Here is an 8180-nt window from a genome sequence, read left to right as displayed (position 1 = left end):
AGCTGCAATTGACCGATTGTGCTAAATAAACTGACTTTCTGCTTCACAACCACTATTGTACGTTCAAAGAGTTAAATCCATTTACACGCCGGGTGGCGGTAATATTTTTTGGGTGATTAGTGCATTCCAGTGACAGAAACGTACAGTTTCCAGCCAACGGCAAGCTGCAATTGACCGATTGTGTACAATAAACTGACTTTCTGCTTCACAACCACTATTGTACGTTCAAAGAGTTAAATCCATTTACACGCCGGGTGGCGGTAATATTTTTTGGGTGATTAGTGCATTCCAGTGACATAAACGTGCAGTTTACAGCCAACGGCAAGCTGCAATTGACCGATTGTGTACAATAAACTGACTTTCTGCTTCACAACCACTATTGTACGTTCAAAGAGTTAAATCCATTTACACGCCGGCTGGCGGTAATATTTTTTGGGTGATTAGTGCATTCCAGTGACCTAAACGTACAGTTTCCAGCCAACGGCAAGCTGCAATTGACCGATTGTGCTAAATAAACTGACTTTCTGCTTCACAACCACTATTGTACGTTCAAAGAGTTAAATCCATATACACGCCGGCTGGCGGTAATATTTTTTGGGTGATTAGTGCATTCCAGTGACATAAACGTACAGTTTACAGCCAACGGCAAGCTGCAATTGACCGATTGTGCTAAATAAACTGACTTTCTGCTTCACAACCACTATTGTACGTTCAAAGAGTTAAATCCGGTTTTATTTTTGGGGTGCTTATTGAATTAAAGAGTATGTCAGACAACACGCAGAGGAGTGGCAGAGGAGGCAATGTTTCAGGAGCGAGCAGACGTGGCAGCAGAGGAAGGGGTCGAGGCAGCACTAGTCGCAGCCAGAGGCCAGTGCTCCCGGTGTCATCCAGCGGTCGTGTCTCCACCGACAACCCTGCCGTCATCGATTGGTTGACTCGGTCGTCTTCCTCCTCCCAGGTCACCTCTGACACCTACAGCCAACGGTCGGTGGGTACGTCAGACACAACCGTTAGTTGGCATGGCCCGGGAGCAAGCCCACTGAAATCACGTGTCCTCGACCTGCCCCTGTCCTTTGGTGTTCCCTCACCAAGCGAAGTATTGCATGCTGTGGGCTCAGCCCCACTGTACAGTGAGGAAGAGCTAACAGAGGGCGGTCAGGAACGGGGGGAGACATCCGCCTCTTCAGCAGCCAGGCGAAGAAGTACTGGCGAGGAGAGTGGCTCGGTAGCCGGTCTAGAGACAGGTCTGTCTCCTGACCCACACGCAGCCGAGGAGGCTAGTAGTGACGCGGAGACCCTAATTGATGATGATGAGGCTGATCGCACTTGGCAGCCTCGTCGTCATCAGGCTATTGCTTCCGCATCATCAGGAGAAGAGGGTGCCAGCTTGCCAGCGAGCAAAACAGTCGGTGGGTTGCCCAGGAGGCAGCAGGGTCTCAGCAGTGTCAGTGGAGCCAAACGGCCACGGAGTAGAGCACCAGCTCCACTGCAGCCTACCACCACGGCCAGTAGTGGTGCCGGTGTGCATGGAGGAAGTAGCAGTCAGCCAGTGAGGAGTAGCGGGGGCAAAGTTTCCTACTCGGCGGTGTGGCAATTTTTCGTCAAGCCGCCCGAGGAAGTAAACGTAGCCGTATGTCGACTATGTGGCCAGAAAGTCAAGTGTGGCCAGGGGGCCAATGTTGGGACTACAGCGTTGCGTCAGCATATGCAGCGTCGCCATTCGGTGGCCTGGGAAAACCGTGATAAAGATACGGCGGTTCTGCCTGCCCCAGCCCCCGCTCCATCACCCGCTCCGTTACTTGCTCCGTCACCCGACGTCAACCGCCCTCTATCAGCCAGTCAAGGCTCCAACACCTCTGCTGAGGGGAGTTGTCGCTCGTTGGCATCTTCCGCTCGTTCAGATGCTCCTTCTCCTGCTACTCCTCTTCACGGATTCCGTCAGCAGTCTTTCTTGGAATCCGTTTCCAAGAGACAACAGTTTGCGAGCACGCACCTGACGGTGCAGAAGCTGAACGTCCTCCTGTCCAAGTTGCTGGTGCTGCAGTCCCTCCCTTTCCAAGTGGTGGACTTTGCACCTTTCCGAGAAATGATGGCTTGTGCCGAGCCGCGGTGGAGAGTGCCAAGCCGGCATTTCTTCGCCAAAAAGGCAGTGCCAGCCCTGCATTCACATGTAGAAGAGATGGTGGGCCAGTCTTTGAGCATGTCGGTCTCTGCCAAAGTGCACGGCAGCGCCGACGTGTGGAGCTGTAACTACGGTCAGGGACAGTACATGTCATTTACGGCCCACTGGGTGAACGTGGTGCCGGCACAGCCGCACCAGCAACTTGGACAGGTCACGCCGCTTTTGCCTCCACGTTTGCACGTCCTTGGTCCAGCAAAGATGTCCGCCTCTACCACCTCTTCTTCCGCCGTGTCCTCAGCCGCCACCCCCGTGCCAAGTCCCATTACCCGACCGGCATATCACATGTGCAGGGCGCAACGGTGTCACGCTGTGCTGCACCTGGTATTCCTTGGCGAACGTAGTCACACAGGGGAGGAACTTCTGAGTGTAATGAACAGAGAAATCGACAGATGGCTGTCTCCGCGCAAACTGAAAATCGGAACCATGTTGACCGACAACGGAAAGAACATGGTGTCTGCTCTGCATCAAGGAAGGTTGTGCCATGCGCCATGCATGGCTCACGTGTTCAATCTGGTTGTCAAGCGGTTCCTAAAATCCACCATCCCACTGCAAGACATCCTTAAAATGTCACGTAAACTTTGCATGCATTTCAGCCATTCCTACACCGCAAAGCACACCCTCCTTGAGCTGCAGCGGCAGAACGGAATTCCACAGCATCGCCTGATCTGCGACGTTGCAACAAGGTGGAATTCAACCCTACATATGTTACTTTTTGTATATAGCCTTCCAAACCACTCTCAGAATAAGTCATGATATTCATGCTGTGTATAGCCTTATAGGCCAATGGTCAATCAAGTCATGATTGTTATAGTGTGTATAGCCTTATAGGCCAATGGTCAATCAAGTCATGATTGTTATAGTGTGTATAGCCTTATAGGCCGCTGTCTTTACAACTTTATAATTCCATGCAGTATATAGCCCTATCGGCCACTTTCTGGCATCCAGTTGCTGTAGCCCCCATCACCACACTGTGCCACGGGCCCCTGTACCGCCTTCTCATACTGCTGCCAGATCCATCCTCTGCCATGTGCGTCTTTTTCGTCTGCTCACGCTGCTGGGTTCCAGTTTTAAACCTAGGCCTGTGTATGGCTTCCGAATACTGCTGCCTCCACCGCCACCCTGCGCCATGTGCCTCTGTCGTCTGCTCACGCTGCTGACGGCTTCCGCTTTTTAACCTAGGCCTGTGTATGGCTTCCGAATACTGCTGCCTCCACCGCCACCCTGCGCCATGTGCCTCTGTCGTCTGCTCACGCTGCTGACGGCTTCCGCTTTTTAAACTAGTCCTGTGTATGTCTTCCGAATACTGCTGCCTTCACCGCCACCCTGCGCCATGTGCCACTTTCGGGTCTCCTCACACTGCTGCCAGGTCCATACTGATTCATGGCCCCCTGTACCGGCTCCTCATGAACGTGGTTCAGCGGGTTTGCATCACTTAACGGCAAATCGTTGACAAATGCTGGGACGTTCAGTGTTGTGCGCATTAAGCCAGACACCAAAGGGAAGCACAGACCTGTTATTACTCGCTCAAGCATGGCTGAACAAAACCAGTCTCTACCACAAATTGGACCCAGACCTGCCCAAGGTCTCGTAACTAGATTGCACGGAGGAGTAGAGTCCGTTATCGGAATTAAATAGACAAAACGCCACACCAAAAAGAGTGGCCATTTCCAACACTTATTCCAGAAAGAGGAACAACCCGTTTCATATACGGCCCGTAGACGTTTCACGTCTGCCACATTCAGTCGATTTAAGACGCAAGCTCCACTTCCTGTGGTCTCTGACCGTCGATATACCTTTAAGTGTCAGCTTTGAAGCTATATTCCCTCCGGAGCACTGACACTGGTGCCCTTCCGTCAACATGCCTTTAAGTTTCAGTTTTCAACCATATTCCCCACAGAAGCCAAACTCTTGGGTATCCCAGAAGCTGCTCAGCGGGTCAGGGCAATAAAGCTCCCGGTTCGCAGGTTGTTCCGTCTTATGGATGGAAGTACGACGGTATATGATCTTCTTCGCACCCACGGCATTACCTCATAAAATTTCTGCATTGCATCTGCAATCACAACGCTGACTTGCCGGATTGCCACTCAGCCATTGGACTCTTGATAGTCGTCTCCCCACACTGCTGCTGGGGGGACTTTTTAACCTAGGCCTGTGTATGGCCTTCAATTGAAGCTGCTTCCGCTCCGCCACTCTGCCATTGGACTCTTGATAGTCGTCTCCCCACGCTGCTGCTGGGGGGACTTTTTAACATAGGCCTCTGTATGGCCTTTAATTAAAGCTGCTTACGCTCCGCCACTCTGCCATGGGCCTCTTGGGTATCCCAGAAGCTGCTCAGCGGGTCAGGGCAATAAAGCTCCCGGCTCGCAGGTTGTTCCGTCTTATGGATGGAAGTACGACGGTATATGATCTTCTTCGCACCCACGGCATCACCTCATAGAATCTCTGCATTGCATCTGCAATCACAACGCTGACTTCCCGGATCGCCACTCAGCCATTGGACTCTTGATAGTCGTCTCCCCACACTGCTGCTGGGGGGACTTTTTAACCTAGGCCTGTGTATGGCCTTCAATTGAAGCTGCTTCTGCTCCGCCACTCTGCCATTGGACTCTTGATAGTCGTCTCCCCACGCTGCTGCTGGGGGGACTTTTTAACATAGGCCTCTGTATGGCCTTTAATTGAAGCTGCTTACGCTCCGCCACTCTGCCATGGGCCTCTTGGGTATCCCAGAAGCTGCTCAGCGGGTCAGGGCAATGAAGCTCCCGGTTCGCAGGTTGTTCCGTCTTATGGATGGAAGTACGACGGTATATGATCTTCTTCGCACCCACAGCATTACTTCGTAGAATTTCTGCATTGCATCTGCAATCACAACGCTGACTTCCCGGATCGCCACTCAGCCATTGGACTCTTGATAGTCGTCTCCCCACACTGCTGCTGGGGGGACTTTTTAACCTAGGCCTGTGTATGGCCTTCAATTGAAGCTGCTTCCGCTCCGCCACTCTGCCATTGGACTCTTGATAGTCGTCTCCCCATGCTGCTGCTGGGGGACTTTTTAACCTAGGCCTGTGTATGGCCTTCAATTGAAGCTGCTTCTGCTCCGCCACTCTGCCATTGGACTCTTGATAGGTGTCTCTCCACACTGCTGCTGGGGGGACTTTTTAACATAGGCCTCTGTATGGCCTTCAATTTAAGCTGCTTACGCTTCGCCACTCTGCCATGGGCCCCTGTACCGCCTCCTCTTGCTGCTGCCAGGTCCAGAGTGTGTCATGGGTCCCTGTACGGCCTCCCATTGCTGCTGACTTCATCGCCAGACTCTGCCATGTGCCACTTTCAGGTCTCCTTACACTGTTGGTGGGTTCCATTTTGTGATAGGGTGCTGTATGGCCTTCCATTGCTGCTGCCTCCACCGCCACCCTGTGCCATGTGCCTCTGTCGTCTGCTCACGCTGCTGACGGCTTCCGCTTTTTAACCGAGGCCTGTGTTTGGCTTCCGAATACTGCTGCATCCACCGCCACCCTGCGCCATGTGTCTCTGTCGTCTGCTCACGCTGCTGACGGCTTCCGCTTTTTAACCTAGGCCTGTGTATGGCTTCAGAATAATGCTGCCTACACCGCCACCCTGCGCCACGTGCCTCTGTCGTCTGCTCATGCTGCTGCCAGGTCCATACTGATTCATGGCCCCCTGTACCGGCTCCTCATGAACGTGGTTCAGCGGGTTTGCATCACTTAACGGCAAATCGTTGACAAACGCTGGGACGTTCAGTGTTGTGCGCATTAAGCCAGACACCAAAGGGCAGCACACACCTGTTATTACTCGCTCAAGCATGGCTGAACAAAACCAGTCTCTACCACAAATTGGACCCAGACCTGCCCAGGGTCTCGTAAGTAGATTGCACGGAGGAGTAGAGTTCGTTATTGGAATTAACTGTGAGGGACTTTTAAACCTAGGCCTGTGTATGGCCTTCAATTGAAGCTGCTTCTGCTCCGCCAGTCTGCCATTGGACTCTTGATAGTCGTCTCCCCACGCTGCTGCTGGGGGGACTTTTTAACATAGGCCTCTGTATGGCCTTCAATTTTAGCTGCTTACGCTCCGCCACTCTGCCATGGGCCCCTGTACCGCCTCCTCATGCTGCTGCCAGGCCCGTAATCTGCCATGGGCCCCCATACCGACTCCTCATGCTGCTGCCAGGCCCGTAATCTGTCATGGGCCCCTGTACCGCCTCCTCATGCTGCTGCCAGGTACAGAGTGTGTCATGGGTCCCTGTACGGCCTCCCATTGCTGCTGTCTCCATCGCCACACTCTGCCATGTGCCACTTTCAGGTCTCCTCACACTGCTGGTGGGTTCCATTTTGTCATAGGGTGCTGTATGGCCTCCCATTGCTGCTGCTTCCACCGCCACACTGTGGCTCCACACTCTGGTTTTGGCCCCATGACTGCCCAAATGAGTGAAGTGTGCGGTGATTCTAAGATCGACGGCACTCATCTGCATGTCATACTGACTGTCAGTATTATTTCTCTTCCCCAGCAGACTCCAAGGGCATTTAAATTAAAGGTACAGTGTTCTGCACTAATATAAAGGCTCTCTGAAGCCTAGAAACACCCTTTTTATAAGTTAAATTCGCAGCGAATATATTCGGCTCGAAGTGAATTTATTCGGCGAATTCGGCGAATAAGCCGAACCGAATTTTTGAATAATTCGCTCATCTCTAGTGTTTTCGCTTCCTTTTCATCTTGCATGTGAAACTGTTCTAACATTTCTGTAATATTCTGACTTTGGTTAAGAAGATAGCTTCCATCCTCTTCCCGCTCTATTTGAATTCCTAGGTAGTGAGTAATGTTCCCCAACTCTTTAATTTCAAAATTTTGTTTCAGTTTGTGAACTATTTGGTCATAGTCCCCTTCTTGTTCAAAACACGTCAAGATGTCATCGACGTATATTAGGATGTATGTCCATTTGTTCTCTTGATTCTTTGAATACAGACATGGATCTGCTTTACTTTTTGAGAACCCTTCTTTTCTGAGTATTTCGTTCACTTTTTCATTCCATGCTCTCGCTGCTTGCTTGAGCCCATAGATGCTCTTTTGCAGTTTGCAAACAAGGTTCTTTTCTTTCTCAAAGCCTGGTGGCTGTTCCATGTACAGATCCTCCTTGATGTCTCCATACAAAAAGGCAGTTTTGACATCTAGATGCTTTACTTGCATTCCCTTTCCGGCAGCAATACTAAGGAATGTTCTTATGGTAGAATGTTTCACAACTGGAGCAAATGTCTCATCGTAATCTTCTCCAAATTTCTGGGAGTATCCCTTGGCAACTAATCTTGCTTTGTATCTATAGATATTTCCTTCTGTATCATATTTCACTTTAAAAGTCCATTTGCTTCCGATGGTTTTGCGACCGGGAGGGAGTTCTGTTAGTGACCAAGTTTTATTTTCTTGAAGTGATTTCATTTCTTCTTCAGCTGCTTTTCTCCACTGATCGGCTTCCATTCTCGGCAAAGTTTCTATGTCTTCCCAGGATGTTGGTTCCTGTGTTTGATGTGTTTTAGCAGCGTATGATAACCTGCGGGGTGGTATCCCTTTTGTCATTTGTGAGGATCTTCTGATTTCTTGTTGTTCAGTGGGTTCTATTGGCTCGTTGATTGTAAGTTCCACTTCTTCTTGTTCTGGCTCTTGTCCTGCTTCGCATGGGTCAGTGTCTCTTGACGATTTAGTGTGTAAATCTCCACATTTTTCAAGAATTGTATTATCTGGTGCTTTACTTTCATCAAAATAAACACTGCGGCTTACTGTGACCTTGTTGGTCTTTGGACAAAGGATTCTGAATCCCTTACTCTGCTCACTGTAGCCAACCAGAATGCCTTCTATGGCTTTGTTCTCCAACTTGGAGCATTTCTGACTTGGAATGTGGGCAAATGCTTTACAGCCAAATACTCTGATATGTCCTATGTTGGGTTTTGATCCATTCCACATTTCATATGGTGTACTCTCAATAGCTTTTGAT

Source organism: Staurois parvus, unplaced genomic scaffold (genome assembly GCF_062004578.1).
Source record: "Staurois parvus isolate SC_StPar_1 unplaced genomic scaffold, SC_StPar_1.0 ptg000272l, whole genome shotgun sequence".
Classification (NCBI taxonomy): Eukaryota; Metazoa; Chordata; class Amphibia; order Anura; family Ranidae; genus Staurois; species Staurois parvus.
This window is presented reverse-complemented; position numbering follows the sequence as displayed.